The sequence below is a fragment of the Uranotaenia lowii genome, chromosome 3 (genome assembly GCF_029784155.1).
Source record: "Uranotaenia lowii strain MFRU-FL chromosome 3, ASM2978415v1, whole genome shotgun sequence".
NCBI classification, from domain to species: domain Eukaryota; kingdom Metazoa; phylum Arthropoda; class Insecta; order Diptera; family Culicidae; genus Uranotaenia; species Uranotaenia lowii.
In genome coordinates this window covers 330,906,234-330,929,825 of record NC_073693.1, presented here as the reverse complement: position 1 = coordinate 330,929,825, position 23,592 = coordinate 330,906,234, and the positions used below count along the sequence as shown (strand labels likewise).

At 30.4% G+C, this 23,592-nt stretch overlaps 1 protein-coding gene across 1 annotated transcript in view; it reads right to left on the bottom strand.

Annotated features, from left to right (window-relative positions):
- Positions 1 to 23,170, bottom strand: part of LOC129757632 (neuropeptide CCHamide-2 receptor-like) — a 143,163-nt gene extending 119,993 nt beyond the window's left edge. The window contains exon 1 of the mRNA XM_055754902.1: positions 22,206 to 23,170. The gene's annotated coding sequence lies outside the window, so the exon portion shown is untranslated. The remainder of the gene's footprint in view (positions 1 to 22,205) is intronic.
- Positions 23,171 to 23,592: the final 422 nt, after the last annotated feature.

Below are 23,592 nucleotides of genomic sequence, written 5' to 3'. Positions count from 1 at the left end.
TTGTTATTTTTTTGTCATTTTTGTGTCGTTTTTGTGTCATTTTTGTGTCATTTTTGTGTCATTTTTAAGGTCTTATTGTGATATTTTTTTTGTCATTCTTGTGAATTTTTTGTGTAATTTTTATATAATTTCTGCATCATTTTTGTGTTAATTTTGTTTCATATTAATGTCGTTTTTGTGTCATTTTTACGCCATTTTTGTGACATTTTTATATTATTCTTGTGACATTTTAGTGCCGTTTGTGAATCATTTTTGTGCCATTTTTCAATCACTTTTGTGTCATTTTGTATAATTTTTTAATCGTTTTTGTATCGTTTTTGTATAATTTTTGTATCATTTTTGTATCAATTTTGTATCATTTTTGTGCCATTTTTGTGTCATTTTTGTATCATTTTTGTATCATTCTTGTGTCATTTTTTTGTTATTTTTTTGTCATTTTTGTGTCATTTTTGTGTCATTTTCAAGGTCTTTTTGTGATATTTTTTTGTCATTCTTGTGAATTTTTTGTGTAATTTTTATATCATTTCTGCATCATTTTTGTGTTAATTTTGTTTCATATTAATGTCGTTTTTGTGTCATTTTTGTTATTTTTTTGTCATTTTTTTTTCTTTTTTGTATCATTTTCGTGTCATTTTTGTGTCATTTTTGTGTTATTTTTATGCCATTTGTGTGTTTTTGTTTCTGTCGTTCTTGTGTCATTTTTAAGTCATATTTGGGTCTATTTTTTCATTTTTGTGTCATTTTGGGTTTATTTTTAGGTCATTTTTATGTCATTTTTGTGTCATTTTACTAACATTTTTGTGTCATTTTTGTCTTTTTTGTCATTTGTGTCATTTTTGTCTTTTTTGTCATTTTCGTCATTTTTGTCATTTTTGTAATTTTTGTCATTATTGTCATTTTTGGGTTATTTTTGTGTCATTTTTGAGTATGTTTTGTGATTTTATGTCATTTTTGTGTCATTTTTATGCCATTTATGTGTCATTTTTATGTCGTTCTTGTGTCATTTTTAAGTTATTTTCGTGTCACTTTTTTGTAATTTTTGTGTATGTTTTGTGATATGTTCATGTCATTCTTGTGGAATTTTTGAGTCATTTTTGTATCATTTTCGAATCATTTTTATGTCATTTTCGTGTCATTTTTGGGTCATTTTTGTGTAATTTTTGTATCATTTTGTGTCATCTTTGTGTCATTTTTATGCCATATAAGTGTCATTTTTGAGTCATTTTAGTGTCATTTTTGTGCCATTTTTGGGTCGATAAATTTTGTATAAGTTTTGTGGAATTTTTGTGTGATTTTGTGTATTTTTGAGTCATTTTTGTATAACTTCAGTGTGAGTTTTTTGTAACGTTTGTGTCATTTTTTTTTTCATTTTTGTTTCATTTTGTATATTTTTTGATTCATTTTTGTCTTAATTTTGTGTCATTTTTGTGTCACTTCTGTGTCATTTTAGTATAATTTTTCTGCCATTCTTGTATCATTTTTCTGCCACTCTTGTGTGATTCTTGTGTCATTTTTGTGGCAAATCTGTGTCATGTTTGTGTCATTTTTGTCATGTTTGCATCATTATTGTGTCATTTTTGTCATTCTTGCGATCTTATACATAAAAATGGAGGCGTTTTCTTTGTAACATAATCACGTACAAACGGACAGTCGAAATGAAGTGAAATTTTGTATTCTATGATTTTTCGGATCAGAGATGATTTGTATAAAAGTTCCGAGAATCTCAGTTTAAATGTAAGGAGGCCTCTCATACAAAATCAACTTGAAATGGGACACAAATCGAATTAAATAAAAAATTATTAACAGGCACGATGAAGCTAAAGATTTCTCAAAAATTGTTTACGTGAAAGGTAAAACGTAGTTTACCGTAGCAGCTAGTTTTTGTTCAATATTGGTAAGTCATAGTTTTTGTCATTTTTGTCATTTTTGTCATTTTTGTCATTTTTGTCATTTTTGTCATTTTTGTCATTTTTGTCATTTTTGTCATTTTTGTCATTTTTGTCATTTTTGTCATTTTTGTCATTTTTGTCATTTTTGTCATTTTTGTCATTTTTGTTATTTTTGTAATTTTTGTCATTTTTGTCATTTTTGTCATTTTTGTCATTTTTGTCATTTTTGTCATTTTTGTCATTTTTGTCATTTTTGTCATTTTTGTCATTTTTGTCATTTTTGTTATTTTTGTAATTTTTGTCATTTTTGTCATTTTTGTCGTTTATGTCATTTTTGTCATTTTTTGTCATTTTTTGTCATTTTTGTCATTTTTGTCATTTTTGTCATTTTTGTCATTTTTGTCAGTTTTGTCATTTTTGTCATTTTTGTCATTTTTGTCATTTTTGTCATTTTTGTCATTTTTGTCATTTTTGTCATTTTTGTCATTTTTGTCATTTTTGTCATTTTTGTCATTTTTGTCATTTTTGTCATTTTTGTCATTTTTGTCATTTTTGTCATTTTTGTCATTTTTGTCATTTTTGTCATTTTTGTCATTTTTGTCATTTTTGTCATTTTTGTCATTTTTGTCATTTTTGTCATTTTTGTCATTTTTGTCATTTTTGTCAATTTTGTCATTTTTGTCATTTTTGTCATTTTTGTCATTTTTGTCATTTTTGTCATTTTTGTCATTTTTGTCATTTTTGTCATTTTTGTCATTTTTGTCATTTTTGTCATTTTTGTCATTTTTGTCATTTTTGTCATTTTTGTCATTTTTGTCATTTTTGTCATTTTTGTCATTTTTGTCATTTTTGTCATTTTTGTCATTTTTGTCATTTTTGTCATTTTTGTCATTTTTGTCATTTTTGTCATTTTTGTCATTTTTGTCATTTTTGTCATTTTTGTCATTTTTGTCATTTTTGTCATTTTTGTCATTTTTGTCATTTTTGTCATTTTTGTCATTTTTGTCATTTTTGTCATTTTTGTCATTTTTGTCATTTTTGTCATTTTTGTCATTTTTGTCATTTTTGTCATTTTTGTCATTTTTGTCATTTTTGTCATTTTTGTCATTTTTGTCATTTTTGTCATTTTTGTCATTTTTGTCATTTTTGTCATTTTTGTCATTTTTGTCATTTTTGTCATTTTTGTCATTTTTGTCATTTTTGTCATTTTTGTCATTTTTGTCATTTTTGTCATTTTTGTCATTTTTGTCATTTTTGTCAGTTTTGTCATTTTTGTCATTTTTGTCATTTTTGTCATTTTTGTCATTTTTGTCATTTTTGTCATTTTTGTCATTTTTGTCATTTTTGTCATTTTTGTCATTTTTGTCATTTTTGTCATTTTTGTCATATTTGTCATTTTTGTCATTTTTGTCATTTTTGTCATTTTTGTCATTTTTGTCATTTTTGTCATTTTTGTCATTTTTGTCATTTTTGTCATTTTTGTCATTTTTGTCATTTTTGTCATTTTTGTCATTTTTGTCATTTTTGTCATTTTTGTCATTTTTGTCATTTTTGTCATTTTTGTCATTTTTGTCATTTTTGTCATTTTTGTCATTTTTGTCATTTTTGTCATTTTTGTCATTTTTGTCATTTTTGTCATTTTTGTCATTTTTGTCATTTTTGTCATTTTTGTCATTTTTGTCATTTTGGTCATTTTGGTCATTTTTGTCATTTTTGTCATTTTTGTCATTTTTGTCATTTTTGTCATTTTTGTCATTTTTGTCATTTTTGTCATTTTTGTCATTTTTGTCATTTTTGTCATTTTTGTCATTTTTGTCATTTTTGTCATTTTTGTCATTTTTGTCATTTTTGTCATTTTTGTCATTTTTGTCATTTTTGTCATTTTTGTCATTTTTGTCATTTTTGTCATTTTTGTCATTTTTGTCATTTTTGTCATTTTTGTCATTTTTGTCATTTTTGTCATTTTTGTCATTTTTGTCATTTTTGTCATTTTTGTCATTTTTGTCATTTTTGTCATTTTTGTCATTTTTGTCATTTTTGTCATTTTTGTCATTTTTGTCATTTTTGTCATTTTTGTCATTTTTGTCATTTTTGTCATTTTTGTCATTTTTGTCATTTTTGTCATTTTTGTCATTTTTGTCATTTTTGTCATTTTTGTCATTTTTGTCATTTTTGTCATTTTTGTCATTTTTGTCATTTTTGTCATTTTTGTCATTTTTGTCATTTTTGTCATTTTTGTCATTTTTGTCATTTTTGTCATTTTTGTCATTTTTGTCATTTTTGTCATTTTTGTCATTTTTGTAATTTTTGTCATTTTTGTCATTTTTGTCATTTTTGTCATTTTTGTCATTTTTGTCATTTTTGTCATTTTTGTCATTTTTGTCATTTTTGTCATTTTTGTCATTTTTGTCATTTTTGTCATTTTTGTCATTTTTGTCATTTTTGTCATTTTTGTCATTTTTGTCATTTTTGTCATTTTTGTCATTTTTGTCATTTTTGTCATTTTTGTCATTTTTGTCATTTTTGTCATTTTTGTCATTTTTGTCATTTTTGTCATTTTTGTCATTTTTGTCATTTTTGTCATTTTTGTCATTTTTGTCATTTTTGTCATTTTTGTCTGTTGAAATGATTTTCAAAATTCACGTGCCGCAAAAATTCATTTCACAGCAAACGTGCATATTCTGTAAACAAATCGAAAGACGATCAGCCTCATCGATTAGCAGATCTTACCTCAACCTTTAGAATTTTTTCCTCGACACTAGAAATTATACATCATCACTCATGTTTCCCGAAACGCGTGAAAATCTAAGAAAACACACACTCTCAACAGAGAAGAGTTTAGAAATATTTTGTTTACTCTAAAAATAACGAACCTAATGACATAGAAATCATTGCCTGAGCTTCTAGAGCAAGGGATTGACCACGGAATGGCACGGAGAAAAATAAACATTCCAACAAGTGGCCCCAAAAGCCGGGTTTGGTCATTTCATCTGCGTTTGCTAGTCGCTGATGCGTCTGTCATGAACTGTGAAAGATGAAAAGTGCCTTTGCTGTTGCTGTTGCTGCAAGCAAACCCGTTCAATTTCCGGTGGCAGCTTGTAAATCATAAACGAATTAGCTAGAAGTGTGTATTTTCAGTTGCCGGATCTGAACGAGGTGCGTTTGATTTCGGATCAACATGAACGATGCTGAAATGATGACGACGAAGATGTCCGACTGTCATAACTTTGCTACACGTTTTAAAAAATGGTCAGTTCAGGAAAATTTTACAGGGCTCTTTTAAAATCTTCAGAGCACAAAGTGTGTCGAATTTGAAACTTAAGTTTTTCTTTTTTAAGAGTTTTGAACTATACCGAACTGTCAAGAAAGCGTATAATGTCATGTGATCAAAAACTCCAAACCAGCAGTTGTTTAGTTGAAATGTTACCATTAAAAAAAGGGGTCCACTTTTTTTCGTGTACACTCTCTTTTAACTATAACAACGATTTACGTTTTACTCGTGAATGTTGCATGAATTTGCAAAAACTCTCATCCCATCTGGGTACAGAACCAATATTCTATCTAACAGAAAAAGTATCTTTTGCCTGAAATAGAACCAAAAAAGGGCGGCTGGATCGGCAATTGAAATGAAATAGGCAGGTCAAGCATAAAACGCGAATGAGAGAGTTCGGAAAAAAATCACAAAGGACTCTACATATATCCGATACAAGTGTAAGTAAAACAAAACACAAAAAAAAACAATAAACTCCACCCAACTGACGCCGGCATTCATTTTCGCCATCGCAATGGAAATAAAAACCCGTTTTGATTGCTTCAATATCATTGAGTTGTTTTTGTTTCAGAACGGTTGTGAATTTTTATGCGGGCGGAATGGAATGTTGAGATGAATTACCTTTTCTATATATTGTTATAAAAATCGTTAGATAAACTACTTTCATAATATGTACTTTTCATTCTTTTGATAATACATTGTATTAAACAAATGACAAAAATAATTTGCACTGCCTCATGAGAAAAAAAAGTTCTCGTTTTTTTATTCTAAAACAAAACATTTTGTTACCATGGTTCATTAAGCATTCATAAAACCAAAATTAATTAATCAATACAATCAGCTCAATTCACCGAACATCCAATTTCAATGTCAATTTACCCCGTCTTTGCCAATGTCATTGTATAAATAGTGCGTCACGATCCTGGTGACACGCTGTCAGCTCAAAACATAACCTTCAAAACGGGAGCTCTCTTTCAGAGCCTTAGCAACAAGGTGGTGACACTACTATTCCCGGAACTGATTAATTTGCAAACCATTGACAAATCGAGCAAGGTACAAAACAGATTGATTTGCATACCCAATAAAGTACGTTCCCGGAATCTGGAACTTTAAAATAGCACCATCAATGACGCTGTCCCTTCCTCTTCCTGGTTTACATCTGCCGGAGAGAGTCGTCGTTCATTTGATTGAATTGTTAATGGCATATCACCACAGCACACGAAATGTACACCGTGTCAATCAATATGCACAATAGGAAGCACTTGAAGCAGCAGCAGCGGAATTTGTTTGTCTTACCATTAACGCCGAGACGATAAATGAAGCGATCAATATCTGTCTGAACTCAGTCAGTCAGTCAGCAGTGGAGGGCCCCTAGCAACCTTCTGGATCGGGAAGCTGGGCTGTTTACACGTTTAAAATAGTTTAGTTTATAGTTCCAAAAGTTTAGAGTCATCAGATGCCATGGTTTTTGGAAAAATGCAACAAATATTGGGTGAAGCTGTCTTTTTTACTTGTTCAAATCACATTTTGAATAAAGTTTTGGCATTTCCAAAAGTGCAGCTTGTTGGGCTCGAACAAGTTCATGGCTTTTTTCAAACGAGTAACCCTTGTCTGAGGCTACCAACACCAACTTAACCCGACGCTCGATACCTTGTCTAAATATCTCATGTCATATTTTATTGATGCTGGCTGATGAAACTGGAGAATTGCAGCAAATCTGTTTGACACGACTTTCAAAGTTTTTTTTTCACGTAAAAATAGAACAAAAATCTATCAAAAAATTTTTATATTTGAGTTATCAACAAACCGAGATTAGTCTGATGTTATAAATAAATTTCAACTGAATTATTTATAATGTAGGTTCCGGAAAGTAGAATGAAGATAACAGAAGTGTCTTATTTAACGAATCTCAATTCAGAGATTCGCTTAGACACGTCTGTCGCTCACAAGAGTAGATGAATTACTGACTTTGTTTTGTTTGTTTCGCCTAGTGTTGCCAAAATAACAAATGTCCCCATAGAAATTAGTTTTATCTTAAATATATACCTTCAGTGATGTCGAATATTTACAACCATTTTTTTTCAATTTGATTTGTCTCCTGCATATCCTTCATATCATCTCTTCATTCATTCTCACATCTATTCTCAATTGAAAATTTGTACATAACGACTTTTGGTTTTTTTTTGTTTTCAAACAAGATTTAGTTCACTAATCATCCGTCACCTTTATTCTACGCTTCCTAAGCTAATCCATCCTTTTTCCCAGGAAGGCCAAATCAAAACAAACAAATAGCAGCAGCAGCGTTTAAAAATCTGCGCTTCGAAAGCCAATCCGTCTTTTCCACCGAAAGCAGAAGCCTTAATATCTGTGCTCTTTGTGCTAATTCTACTAACCACGGCAATGTCGTGATTTTACGAATCTCAATTCAGAGATTCACTTATTTGCGTCTGTCGCTCACAAGAATAGATGAATGACTGACTTTGTTTTGTTTGTTTTGCCCAGTGTTGTCAAAATAACCAATGTTGCTTTAGAAATCAGTATGATCTTAAAATATGTATCTTCAGTGAGTCCGAAAACAACCATTTTTTTAATTGATTTATCTCCTGTATTAAAATCCTTTATCTCATCTCTACAATAATCAGTCATTGCAGATGGATAAATGGCCCAAAAATTAAAACACGAAATAAAGAAAAAAAGGTTCTGTTATTTTAAGCTTTTATAGAAAAAAAAATAACACGAATAAAAAATCTTGTATTCACAGGATTTTAGTATGAATTTTCTAAAGGCTCTAAAAGTTAAAAGTTAATTTTACAGAAAACTTCTGAAATACAAAAATGTGCATCACGTTTTGGAAACAAATTGCCTTGAAAAAAAAGGGATCAATGGAGAAAAGTATCTCCACCTGCTCTTAGTCTGCAATCCTCTACCATTCACAAAACTCTTTCGACATTCTGTTTTGTTCTTGGTCGGACCATGAGTTTAGTCGGAACACTATTTTTAACATTTTTAACGAATTGACACGGTTTGATTGAAGCCTTTGTGTACGCGGGGAATTTGACAATGTGTAAAAAAAATCTTGATGTATACAACTTTAAGCGTTAAAAAAATTTGATTGCATAAATTATTCTTTCATTGAGTTTGATGACAATCTTGAAGCTACTCAAATGAATATTTATCCCAAAAACTACTCCTGAAGATTTGTAGATATTGAATTTCAATGGTAAAAATAAAAGTAGTGGTTTGCATTCATTTCAGCAGCCTCCTGTAGCAATTTTTCAAATATATAAATTACCATCATAAATCATCATAATCATATCTATGTATATATATAAAAATGCATTTTTGCCTGTCTGTCTGTCTGTTCCCTATAGACTCGGGAACTACTGAACCGATTTTCGTGAAACTTTTGAGGTGGGGTTATTGGAGGCCGGGAAAAATTCCTATTATGATGGGGGGAGGGGGGAGGAGGTTTCCCAAGCAAAAGACTAATGGTTGTATAACTGGAAAACCGACCATGCAAATGGTACCAAACTTGACATGGGAGGGTATTTGGATACAAATAATATTTATTTCTATGATTATTTGAGACCCCTCGCTCTTTCCAGTAGGGTGATATAAAAGGGGGAGGGGGCCTCTTTTATAATTTTTTACATAACTCAAAAATGAATTAAGCAAATGGAAACAAATTTGGCATGGGAGGGTATTTGGATACGAAAAATATTTCTATGATTTTTTGAGAACCTTCCCCCTTTCCAGTAGAAAGATATAAAAGGAAGGAGGGGACCTATTTTATAATTTTTTTTTTAATTGAAACACTAACTAAGCAAATGGAACCAAATTTTGCATAAAGGGTATATGGGAACGAGAAATGCCTCTATGAATATTTGGTATTCCTCACTCCTTCTAAGAGCTGGATGAGAAGGGGGAGGAGGGGTCCCTTACAATTTTCTGTATAACTGGAATCATATTTAGCATGTAAGCTTATTTGGATACGAAAAATATTTCTATGGAAATTTGGTATGATTTTATGATTATTTACACAATTCTCCTTCCAGTGAGTAGGTACAAAAGAAAAGTAAGGTGGGCCCAATACAATTTTGTTAGCATAAGTTCCCAATTTATGCTAACAAAGCCAACAAATGGAAACAAATATGGCATGGAAAGGTATTTGGTTACGAGATATGTTTCTGCGATTGTTATAGACCCTTACGCTTTACAGTGTAAAGAGGGGAAGAAAGGAGGGGGCTCCATATAAATTTTGTTGTAAAGCTAAAAACTTATCAACCAATGGAACTATATTAGATAAAAGAGGATTTTTGGGTACGAAAAAAATGGGTATGATTATATTAAAGACCACGACCTCCGTTCAACAGGAGGTAATGGGTAGGACATTTGGGCTCTCTTATCAGCTTTTTAGCATAAATCCAGAACATATCAAGCAAAAACTACCATATTTTCTAAGTTAGATTGTTTGCCTACAATTAATTAAGCTAAAAAAAACAGATTAAAATTATCAGATCTTTAACACAAATTTATAGATCAAGATTAAGAAAATTAGTTTAAGTCATCATTGTATTTCAATTTGAAACTCCAACTGCAGCTCTCATTTTATAACGGTTGCTTTTGAATTATGTTATAATTTGATTCAAAATGATGCCAACAAATTTTTAAAAAATTGAATAATTTCTGGAAATATCACTTGTTTTCTAAAGGTGTAGCAAAGCACACCGGGTCAGCTAGTACTCAATAAAACACAGAACTTTATGAGATGCTAAATCTTAATCAGATAGAAAATTTTAAAAAAGAGATTTTTCATATTTTTTCCTGATCTCTCAAATTTGTAAAGGTGGTGGGGAAATTTTTAGAAAAACATATGAAAGCAAAGCGAAATAGAAAAGAACGTAACCGTAAATATCAGGAATTTTTCGACAATACGACGAACCCGCAACGTCCGCTTTGGTTTTCCATAAAATTTTTGCATTACATATTATCATCTTCATCAATAGTTTCTGATAAGTTTTTTCAAAATTTTAAAATCATAGTGAATATTTCAATCTCAACTATTGAATTCAGTCTAGTGCTTTTGATTGTGAATTGAAGCGCAGACACCAGATACCCAGACTGACCACTGAAGGCTGATTTTGGCGCTTGTTCCGCAGCGCTATCTACGGGTTATCGTGAAACTAACGGCAACATACACAAAAGGAAAAATCTCGATATATCACACACACATTTGCATTGTGCTATTTGTTTTTTTACATCTAGCGAAGAACACGGTCGTTTTTGATTACCTAATTTTGATAGAAAAAAAAATAACACGATATATTTCGAAAACCACTAAAGAACCTTTTTTGAATTGGATCGCATTAACCAAACGTGGTTAGAATTCAACCATAAAGCTTATAAAAAATACATCGACTTCGACAGAAATGAAAATTGACTGAAAGCTTGAGATTTTCTGCTTCACTTCCTTATAGCATTGTGGTTCAAAAATAACCATTTTATGACTTCTTTGGCCTCATTTGTAAAGATCACTTTCAACTGCAAGACTTCGTTAACCCCGAAACCTCCGTCAAGGGTAATTTCAATTTTCCCGAGTAGAAAAATATTGTGACAAACCCAATTATTTGTAAATAGTTATAAAACGATCTAGGACTTGTTGAGAAAACGACATATGACATCGTCTAAACATTCCACTGATTGTATATTGCGATTGCGATTTGAATGTGGCTTTAAATTATATTACTGTTTAGAACTGTTAAATCAGTTGAATGGACGAGATTCTTACCAAATTTTGTTGAACATTCTGTTTCAGTTAGAGTTTCTCAAAACCCTTCGCCTAGCCGAATTGACGCATTTATAGAGGTTTACAAAACTGAATAAAACAAAAGTAGACGTGATATTTACAAAATTTATAAAGCAATGCTTTGTTAACAAAATTTGTAAAGCAATGTTTTGTTAACAGAAGAAGCTTAATGAAAATCGCAACAACGAAATAAACCATTAAGTCACCATCTACAACAAAAAACCGGTGTCAGATTTTTATTTACTTTTATTTACCTCCAATAAATCCTAAAACTTCCTTTTCTATGAAAAATTTAACCACATTCGAAAAATGTCTTCTTTTCAAATATCTAACTAAACTTGGATATCAAACTAGCCCTTTTACTGCCCACTGGAAGAGGCAGTTGTGGAAAAAATATTTTTGGCTTCGAGATGATGCATTTTCCATCAAATTTATTACAACTTCTAACCAAGTGCGTTGGTTGACATAATGATGATTCTTGATAAACAATCTCAATTATCCGAGTCTGTTAGCTATTCTTAGCTTAGCTTTTCCTGTTCTGTTGTTAAGTTATTTTTTCATTATTGTTCTTTTGGTTAAATTTCGAACCATTTTTTGAATATCGCACGTGTAATTGATTTTATCCATGGGTAAAATAAAACAAACGTGAATTCGTCACATCAAAATCAAAACATTAAATGAATTCACTCACACAGACATACGATATTTGACATTCCATAAAACGACAAGAAAATAAAAATGACTTTCGTTTGCATCAAGATAGTACTGTTCTTTTACCATTCAAAATTCGTTTTGGTGGTGTGGAAAAGCATTGAAATCGATATATAAGTTTAGTTACAGCGAAATTATTTCTTATTTACTGGGCATCGGTTAAGGAACATTAAAATGACCCTTATTCAAAATGATAGTTTTTTGAAGAATGGATTCATTTAGTAAACTAATTACTTTCGAAATATGGTTTTAACAAAACTTTAAATCAAAGAATTTGGTTGAATGTCAAAGGTAAAAAAAAAATTCGGAAGCAAAGAGAAATGGATTTGAAACCTCTATTTTGAAATATTCCAAATTCAGTGCAGTATTTCAACATTTTTTTTTTTTTCGAATAAAGGATATTTAAGTTGACATTTCTCACGCGCACTTGCTCTCGTGTACAGATTAAGATGGGGAGAAAAGTCTAAAAACATGGTCGCTTTTATTTCCAGTCCAGTCCAGAATTATGCCAAAAACAGTTGTTTTTTGACATTTCTCACGCACATTTGAGCAGGGAAAAATACCCGGTCGAAAAACACGGTCGTTTCTGAGGTTATTTTTCCAAAAATTTATAAGTTCTAGTGAAACTACCAGCATTTTATCACGAACACATCCAGCGGCAAATAGGATTTAATATCTTATCAATTCATTCATCACATTTAAATATTATTCAATATATAACTTATTTCACTCCTCAAACCTATCTAGGTACGAGCCAAGAAACAGTTAAGATAAATTAGAATTCAAGTTTTTCAAGGATTTATATATAGCTTGTCTTTTTGGTCGCAGTAAACCTTTCAGATTAAGACAAACAATTCCGAACTCAATGAATTAGACATTATAATTTTCATACTGTTATTCAGCCGGATAAATTAATTTTGAAATCAAAACTGAATCTCAAAATTAATTGGCTCTGAACTAAGGACCACTATAACGTTGTGATTGTATTTTTTTGTTTCATCTCAATCGATCAACAGTCATTGTTTGTATAACATTCATCTCTTATTATGATACAGTAAATTAAAGTAAACAATTAACATTGAAGACAAAAACGATAATGAAAATATTTGAGATAGAATTTCAAATATTAATAGGTGATTCAATCAAGACGGTTTTCATTTGGCTTGTTAATTGTCAAGTGTAATTTTTTTTTCTTGATGTAGCACAGTAGTTTCACGATGCCCCGACAGATGGCGTATGATTCTGGGCGACTTGTAGTTGTATGGATTCAAGCGCCACTGATCAGTCTGGGTATCTGGTGTCTGCGATTGAAGTCTTAATCTAGGATAAATTCAAATTTTGATAAAGAAATTTCAAGCTGCTTATCCAATTTAAATGGAGAAACTGATCAGACAGAATTTTTTTAATAGTTATCATCGGTTTTTTTTTAATTTTGAATAATGAACCTACAGTACCGTTCATAATTGTATAGAAATTGGAAGCAAGCGCACTGTCACTTCGACTTTGAACTTCTATAACTTTTTACTCTGATGATATTTTTTGATCAAATTTTTTGCGTTAGATAGATCAACTTTCACACTATTATAACACAAAATTTGAGATATCTGGAGTTTGTGTGGCCTGAGATACAGTATTCTACAAAAATCAGACTTTTTGGACTTTTCTCATTCAAACTGCAATATCTCTGAAACTACGCTACATTTTTTATTGAAATTTTGCACAGTGATTGTTGAAATATGAAGCTAGCATGTCTGAAGTTTTCGAAAAGTTCTATCAAGGAGATCAAAAGTTACGCGAGGTGCAATATTTCAGGCATGAACCTTGAAAAGCGATTTCTATAGAATTTTGGACGATTCTTGATAACAATAGCCAGATAACAATCCTCCACCAATCAGACAAAAAATGTCTGGCAATAGCAATGAAGAAAAGAAAAAAAGAAATAAATGATCGATTTGTGTTTTGCAATCAGGATCTCGCGATATTGTTGTGATTTTTCGGTTGAAATAGATTTACTGGTTGTTAAACAGAGAATATGATTTTTCTATGGAAACATTCGTCCAAAATTCTATCAAAATCGCATTTCAAGGTTCATGCCTGAAATATTGCACCTCGCGTAACTTTTTATCTCATCGATAGAACTTTTTGAAAACATCAGACATGCTAGCTTTATATTTCATCAATCACTCTGAAAAATTTCAATAAAAAATGTTGCGTAGTTTCAGAGATATTGCAGTTGAAATTAGAAAAGTCCAAAAAGTCCGATTTTCGTAGAATTACTGTATCTCAGGCCACACAAACTCCAGATATCTCAAATTTTGTGTTATAATAGTATGATAGTTGATCTATCTAACGCAAAAAATTTGATCAAAAAATATCATCAGTGTAAAATGTTATGGAAGTTCAATTTCTATACAATTATGAACGGTACTGTATCTTAATTCAAACTAAGGATTTTATTTGAATTTTCTCGATCTATGTACAAGGTAAATAACACAAGAGAACAGCATTTTTGGTGCTTATGTTTAAATAACTGATACTGGAAGACTTTGGCGTCCTGAATTTGAATCTTTTGTCATATTTTGACTATCACCACTAGTTTTTGTGATAGGTTTGTAGAAACAGGAAAATTTATCAATTTTAGATAAAATCAATCAAATTTTGAATAAAACTGGTAAACCAACAAACCTAAATGAAAGCCAAAAACGAATCGAATATTTTTATTATCCTCCCGCAATGAGGGATTCAGATTTCGCCTAGATAATCTAGATTTAGAATTACAATGCATTAAAAATATCAAATTTTAACGTTTTCAGAAGTGTTTTTTTTTGTAAATCTTTATTTGGAACAGCTCATACCTTCAGGTTTTAAGGAGCCAAACTTATTTTTTGTTTTTACAATTGTTTGCTTAGCTTAGCACTTTTATTTAAAAGAAAAAGAGAATAAGAAAGGGAAATATGAAAATTTAAAAAAAAAATATTAACGAAGATCGATAGCTTTAAGAATTCTCAGAAATGTTTAAATTAACAATACAACTAATTCTGACATCACTATCGAAAGCCTTTGAATATTTAATATTGGAATTTTAAAATCTTTTTACCACTGTTACAAAATATAATAGATTCAATTTGGTTTAAAGCTTTTCTTTAAAATTTCGTTATAACTCTTGTTTTTTTTTAAGAATTGGAAAAAATAATCCGAAAAAGAACATCTATAACTTTTTTTCGCAGAAGGCAAAAATACTCGCAATCTTCGGGAAAGTCGGTCCATGAGTTAATATCATTAATTTAAAAATGTTTGTAATCTTCTACAGTTTTGCCAAAAAAGACACAAACTTATTTAATGAATTTTCAGCTTTTTTAAAGATATTTTTAGAACCAGCAGAGCTGAGTTGGAATCAGAATCTGTGTCTCCCAATCAGTTAAATTAAGCTCTTAAATTTTTTGCACCTCTAAAAATGTAATTATTCTTTAAAGAAGTTTAACACCCAAATACCATCCCTCCACATCCACCACCCACTTCCCCACCTTGGTTTCGGCTATGTGTAAAAGCTAAAACCAGTAGTTACCCTTTAAAACTGTGAGACCATGCGCGGATCTACGGGGGGGGTGATGGGGGTGATCACCCCCCCCAAGCGGAAAAAATAAATCATCAGTAAAATGGTCACCATTTTTTTAACTCAATTTAGATGAAATATAACTTTTTCATGTGTCAAAATATCTTAACATTGAAATTACCATTTTTACGCCGCGTGTATAAGAATTCAGATGCTGCTTGAAAATATTCTTGAATTATGCGCGTGTATAACTTCGTGTTGGCGTCGGGCGTGCGAAAGGGATAAAGCTTGTACCTCACTCTTTAAGGAATTTCCTTAAGCATGACATCAGATGCATTTTGGAGTGAAACTTCTCACTCTCATTCTCATCGCTATGAGAATATTCTGAATTGTTTGGTGCATGATTCAAAGAAAGTGTTTCTTAGATGGAAATGAAAAAGGGTATCAAACAAATTTAGGGTCATCATTAAAATTTTCGTATTTCAATTCAGATTCAATTATCGGATTCAGATCAAATAATTGAATTAGTGAGCTCAGATCAAATCCTCAAAATATCAGAATTTGAATTTATGATTGAAGGCTACGAAACAAATTTCAGTTCTTGGTACATTTTTTTTTATGAACGTTAAGTAATGCAATTAACTGTATTAAAAGTTCTGATCTGGAATCAAGATTTAGAAATCGCGTTTTTACATTTTAGAAGTAATGTTGAAACTCGGAAACAGATTTATAATTCAAATATTGAATTTAAGTTACAAAATTCAGAGGCAGAATCAACATTCTACATTCAGATTCATATTCAGGCCGTAAATATTTTTTTAAACCAATATAAAAATATCAAGAAAGTATTTCGTTGGAGATGATTAAAATCGTAGAAGATCGCAAAATTGTTGATTCAATTTTACTATTCAATTTTTTGAATCAATGTCACAACTCAGCAAAAAATTTCAAATTTAAAGTAGATTTCGAGTTCATTTTACAATTTTCGTATTATGCAAAATCAAATTATCCACATTATTTCACTTATGGAGCTGTTTTTCTAATAAATAAAATATTAACTGATAAAGAAACTTGAAATTTCAAAATAAAAAATCTGCAGGGAATTCCATATTTTGTTAATGTATTGTATACTATTTATCACAGTCTTCTCAAAAGCCAAATTTCAAACTAAAATTTTCGATTTGGATCAAGCTAGCAACAAATTTTTAATCTCTTATTTTATCTTTTAATGTTTGATTCATTTTTATCGATATGAATTCTTTTGTAAGAAATTAAATATTTTCTTAAAGCAAACTTATTTGATGCTCAAAATCCATATCAATAAATATTTTAACCATATCTAAAAATAAGTTTCTACATTGTAACTGAAGCTTTCATTGTACAAATTATGCTAACCGTTTATTAGTAGGGCATATTTTCATAAATTACTATTAAATGTTTGTTTTTTACGGCCAATCAGTCCAAGCTTTTAATGACAAACGAATTTTATTCTATGCCTTGTTCTGAGTTTCGCATAAAACTCGTTTGTCATTGAAAGCTTGGGTGGATTTGCCGTTAAAAAACAAACACCAATTAAAATACAGTCTACCCAAGATTGTACCCCAGATCAACACATTACTATTTGATATAAGGAACTATAAGTCTAAAACAGGTAATAATTTTTGTAAGTTTTTTTTTATTCATGCATTGTTTTCAAATCTGTCGCCAAACTGTTTAAGATTGTTTTTTCATTCACGTCTTTAAATTGATATTTCATTGTAACTTCAAGTGAAAAATAAGAAATACATTGACGGGTTTCGATAAGCAATGAAGCGACATACGGTTTAAAATTGGAACTCAAAAGAGAATATATTTCGAATAAATATAATTGAAACTTATGTAAATGGCTTTTTTACCCGAATATTGTAATAGTTTCAAAATTATTAAGACGTTGTTTTAACCATGAAACCAGAGATGCTCATTTGAGTGAGTTGAAATCAAATCAACAGATTTAATTTTGACTGAAAATGAATAAAGTACGATTTTGAAAATTAAATTGCATATGGATTTCTTATCTGATAAAAATAAACAAATGGTCATTCTATATTCCCAACTAGATAAATAAACGTAAATTTGACTTCATACCAGTGAAAAAAAAAACATTTTTCTGCGTTTTGCCAAAGACTAAGCCAGCCACAAACAGATTTATAGAGTTCTTTGAACAATCTTTTTTTTTTTAATTGTCTTCAACATTGCTGAATTCTTTTCATCTTTAGCATCAACATTTTTCCTGTCATAGTTCTTATTTTTTCCTGTCACTTAAAAAATTTTGGCCCTTATTTTGGAAAATTTACTAAATCACCCCCCCCTAGAAGCAATCTCTAGATCCGCGCCTGTGTGAGACAGTTAACAAAGCGAAAATGTTGTGTTTTTTTTTGTAAAAAGTTTAAGTTTTAAATTTGATATCAACGCTGCTGCTAATTTTTGCCTCAAAAGAAAATTTTCATCCGAAGTGTTTTTTTTTTTCGCTCTTCGTATTCATTTGTTTTTTGAAACAATACCTGAATTTTTCTTGGATTTGCTCGATTATTTACTCAAAATAAACGAAGTAAATTCCAATTTATAAGGAACTTGATTGAGATTTTTAATTTTCAATTTTCACTCACAGCCTAAATAAGAATTTAAAAATCAAAATTACGATACGAATAATTCTTTTTTTTCTAAATTGGAAAGCTAAAATTTTAAGATTAATATAAGGTATATTTTAGAATAAATGAATAGAATGAGTTGATATTTTAATATTGAAGAAAAAATCAAGAAAAACCGGTTGAATGTGCTTTGGCGTGTCCCCATTTCGCGTTTTGCCTTTCCGCAGAGTGCCACTTCTCGTTTGGTATGGTGTAAATTGTGTAAAACCGTAGTTTTCAATCAATGAATCGTCAAAATAGTTTCAGTCACAGTAGAGAAGTTTTGAATAGTGGATTGGAAAGCTGACATAATTTAACACATTTTGGCATCATTAGATTCTAAGAATACGAAACATAGAATTTTTGACGAGTTTTCAAAAGAAGCTTTTTTTAACTTTTTGTTAATTTGCGATTTTTCAGATTTTATAACAAAATATATAACGTAAGATATTTGCTATAAAATTATTTCCACCAGATGTTTTAATTTTGTATAAATTGATTGAGACACCAGAGAGACGTATCGATTTTTTAGCAAGGAGTGTCAAATTGACACTCTAGATCTCAAAAGGGATTTTTTGTCTATGTTTTCAGGGAAAGACCTTAAAAAAGTAATGATGCAAAATTGAAAATACCATAGATTCATTAAGGATCCCAGAAGATTTATTTATTATGATGTTCCCCCAAACTTCCAATAGTGTCATATTGACACTGTTGAGTGGATGAGAGTTAACATTCAACAATACGTTAAAAAAAGCCGAATTTAAAAGTATGCTTTATAAAACAAAAGTGTCATTGTGTTTTTAGAACTTTTAATTTCATTTCTAACTTTAAAACTAACATTGCTATGAAATTATTTGTAAATGTCTATGAATTTTTACGGCTTGTTCGGTGAATAATGTGTTCATATTTCAAGATTTGAAAAATCTAAGTTGAATAGAAAAAGATAAAAAGCAAATTTCAAATGTTCGATAAAATGAGCAAACGATCATCGCGGTGATTAATCTTCAATTAGAAATATTATTTGAAATTTTTGTCAGTTATCCATTATAATATAGGAGAGAATGGAGTATCATGAGCGACTTTTTTTCTTTGTTTCATAATTTCTTAAAGATAAAAAGAAAAAATTAAATGGAAGGTTTTCTACATTTTTAAGCATCGCAATTTTTTTTTTAATTTTTGAATACATTATTTTCCGAGTTCTGACTGACATAAGAAAACTTTACAGATAATAATAGCGTATTTTAAGATCTGGATGTGTATAAAAACACCAAAATATAGGTGGCCCATGATTCCCCACAAGTGATGATTTGCAAATTGGTTGCGTTTGTGTGACTTATTGATGTTTCATAAAAAAATTTCACCATGGTATCGGGAAATTACTTGATCTTAAAGGTGTTTAAAAATAATTGTAAGCTAGCAACTCAGAAATTTGGCTCGCCTCTGGAATTTAGTCTCAAATCACTCTAGGCTTGAGACATTTCATTTTGCAACACTATATGAAGTTCACGAATTGAAACTAATTTTTAACTGTAAATTTCGATTTGCAGTACAATTAACCTTTTGTATTAAAACTCTAAACTTGACATACAAAAATGTTACCTCGTCTTTAGAATGGGTTTTTAATGAAAAGTGTAACTAAACTAGAACAGAGTTGGCAACGAACAATTTTAACTTCAAAATTAATTAATCGAATACTGATTTTATACATCGACAAGTTGGACACCATGTAACAGGCGTTTACTTCTCATGATGATCCACAGAATAAGCAAAAGGAATCAAAAATCTAATATCCTCTACTTTATTACTAAAAATTTTGATTTAAAAAACCTCGTTAATGTACAAATGTTATACTGATATGAAACATTCTTCAAGAACCAATTTCAGCCTCAATTAAAATTTGTTCCTTTTTCTTCTAAATGCTCACCATCACATTTATAAACGTTTTGATAAATTACACAAGGCCAAATATGTACATTTTTTAAAGGTGCAATGAATTTAAAACGTTATTTAGATTGATTTGGGTGTCCTGAATCTAAATATGCAATTTTTCTCTCTGCTTTTATTATTGAAATATGTTTTGAAAATATGTGAAAGTTACTTTAAAAAGTTCTGCAATTTTGACAAAATTATTTTTCAAATCAATTATCAACTTTCCTCAAAACTTCAAGTTATTTTGAGATCTGTGAAAAAAAGTCTTAGAAGTTTTCTATTTGTTTACTTTTCCTCATTTAACGAATTTTTAAAGAAGTTTTAAAGCGAATTGAAGTTTAGATATTTTTAAAGCATAAATCTAATCATTTTGCAGGTTTCAACATATTTGTTAAATGGAATCAAGTATTTTTCACTTCCTGCAGTAATGTCAAAAATACTTGTAGGTCATTTCCAATGTTTGTCATTTTAGGACTAAAGTAGGCTCTAGTTCCAAAGAAGGAGCACTCACCCTACCTAATTGTATTTTTCCAAATTTTTAAAAACTGTTGAATTTTTTTTTAAATCATGCATAATCAAAATATCATTCCTTAATTGAATGAAGTATAATAAACAAAATTAGAATCAGATTTTTTTCTTAAATGTATTTTTAATAGTTAATCAATAATCAATGATTGATTGCACTTAAACCGACACATTTCCAAATTCCACATCACCAAAATTGAATGTGATAGTCCAAATATGACAAACGATTCGAGTTCAGGAAGCTAAATCTACCAAATCAATCATTAGCACCAAAATGCTTCTCCCTTGAATTATCAATTAATCGTGTTCATTGTAGAAAAATCCTTCTTAAATAGTAAAAAAATTCTCTTTTTATGTTCATATTTTGTTTTTTATTTTCAAATGAGATTACAGAATTTTATAATACAGTTTTCTTGCAAATTTTAATTAAATTCAAAGAATTTTAAAGTCAAACTATTTAAACTTTTAAACATATTTTAGACAAGTTTGTCTAAGTTTTTCAATTCTGAATTACTGGTGTTTTAAAAACATAAACCTTTGATTTTTTTTTCTAATCAAAAACTTACATTTCAAATTGCGATTAGTTCTTTTTCAAATTCAAAACATTTCAGTGGAATTTTTCAATGAACCCTTTAGTTGAAAATGAAGAAAATAAATTTTGATTGAGATGCATAATAAATAACAATTATTACCATTTAGCTAACAATTAATAATTGTTTATTTTTTACCTGATCAAATCTGTGTTTTGGGAATTTTTATTTCATATTTTGAAGCAAATTTCTAGTTCAGAATAAAAAAACATAACTTTGAAAAATTTATAAATGACTTACCAAAAATGTGATTGTGGTTTGTTTTGAAAGTTTTGATTTATTTCAACAGTAAATAAATCAATATCAAGAAATTAAAATTGTATGTACTTAGAGCTCTCAAAACAGTTATAAATTTTCTGAGAAATGTGGGATTTTATTTCTTCAAAATATGCTATCATATAGAATACCATACCAATACCAAAGCCATACAACTTGAGGCGATAGACAAAATTTGACAATAGATTTAAATTCAGGAAACTGAACTCCTTAAAAATATTTTTTTTATGCATAGTTATCCAAAGTTCGGGTCCTTTTAGTTATCATATTTGAAACATCATTTGTTTATTCTAGTTGAGAATTTTAAATTTGTAGAAACTTCAAGATTTATCTATTGAGTCACAAATAAAACTTTTATTTCGAAACTGAATTGATGCTTCAGGATTTGAATTTGGATACAAGAAGTTAATTTTTTAAATAAAAAATCTCGGTTTGAAGCAGCTAACTCAGAATCCTGAATTCATTATTCAAAACCCCTTTTATATACTCAAACTAGTATCCATTGTTCATTGTTTACCAAATAAAAATTTAAATATTTTTGAATATACATTGAACTAATCAAATATATATTGAACTAATCAAAACTAGTCGATTCAGAACTCAGTTAACATAAATCAATCGAAATTCAAAGTTTTATTCAGCTTCAGATATAAAGTCTAATGTTAAAAAAAATCCATGTTTTTTTTTTATTTTTATTTTCATAATATTCATTGAGAAGGTTGAGGTTTGCTGTTATAAAGCATGTGGATTGTACGAAGTTTAAATTATCTATTTTATGATTGATATGACATGTAATTTTGTTTACCGAAAAATATAAAGTCTTTCGAAAGTGTTAAAAATAATTTTCAAGCCAACAAAATGATTCTCATGATTTTTTCTTAAACCAAACCTCCTATTCCTATAAAAAAAAGTCAGCATGAAATCTGATAACCAACCATTTTTCCTTTCGCTACTGTTACCTTTTGCGTAATTATTTCGACCTTACTCACCTTTATCATCAACAGCGCAGAAAATTTAATTCCTCCCTGGGAAATCTCGCAAGTTGGCCCACTTAACACACTAACTAGTCGTCGTCCAGCACTTTCTCTTAATGAGAATTGATTACATTGCTGCGTTACAGTTATCACCAGGCGCCAAAATAATTACGATTCCCATAGTTGAATTTCACTCGACTAAACTCTCACAAACTTACACAAACTTACACGAACACAAACAGAAATACGTTGTCGGTTTTACTCGACGCAGCTACTTCCAATTACCGAAATTCCCATAAATCGAAAGATTATCACACAAAATCCATAAAACACGTGGCCGGAACCAGAAGCGCTTTTCCGTTCAGTACCAACTTTTTCTCATCCAGTGACAAGCGGAAGAAAAGCTATTCTAGAGGAAACACTATCAATCTTCCGGGCAGCTGCAGCAGCAACATTCCAATGTTTTCGAGCACAAAAAGACGTAAGTTTCCACTAAACTATAATAGCTCCGAAATGTAATCGATCCAAACCGAAAGCGATACAAACTTTCAATTGTAGGGTGAAATGTTGCCCGTAAATTGCTTTCCTTGGACTAGCACAATTTTTGCTACCCGAAATGCCCCGTATATCTTCGAGCTCAGCTGCCTGACATTTATGACGATTGGGATCGAGAAAACGTGAGGAAAATCGACACCGGTGCTTACTTTTCAAACTATGGAAATTTATAGTTTTTTTTTCTTTCGTCAATCCGTTGATTTAGGTTTATTCCCTCGCACGACTCATGAGCAAACAGTTGCGATTTGAATTTCTAAAACATATCACCCTCCCCGCAATGATGAAGGTTCACCAAAAAAAATCACCGAAAGCCAACCGAATTTCGCGCCAACAGATTTTCCTTTAAAAACTTCTCAACCGAACTTATCCCGCCAACAGTTAAACGACTCAGATCGCAAACCGAAAAAAGCCAACCCGTTTTCCACGGCTGCCAACGAACGACTGAAATGCTTGGAGCAGCACAACAGAAAACTGCCCGCGCCAAACAGGATCAAAACATCAGCCAACTCAACAGTAGGACTGGTATCATCATCATCATCCAAGCTGCCAATCTGCCAAGAAAGCGGGCGGCCGGAAAATATAACCTCCCCCAACATTGGCCACCCACTGCAGCCACCCTTCTCCAAACATGGGCGTCATCTTGACCGACCTCCTTCTTCCGGTATGGAAAATGATGATGGGCCCACACAGATAACAGCCGAGGCTCACGACCGGCATCGGTTGATGTGGGGACGTTTTTGAATATTTTGGCACGCTTTCGTTGTCGGTGAGATGAGAAAACCGGCGAGTGAGAAAATTTTTGCTGAGGAAACGCAAATTATCTCATGAAAACAGATTTGACGGGAGA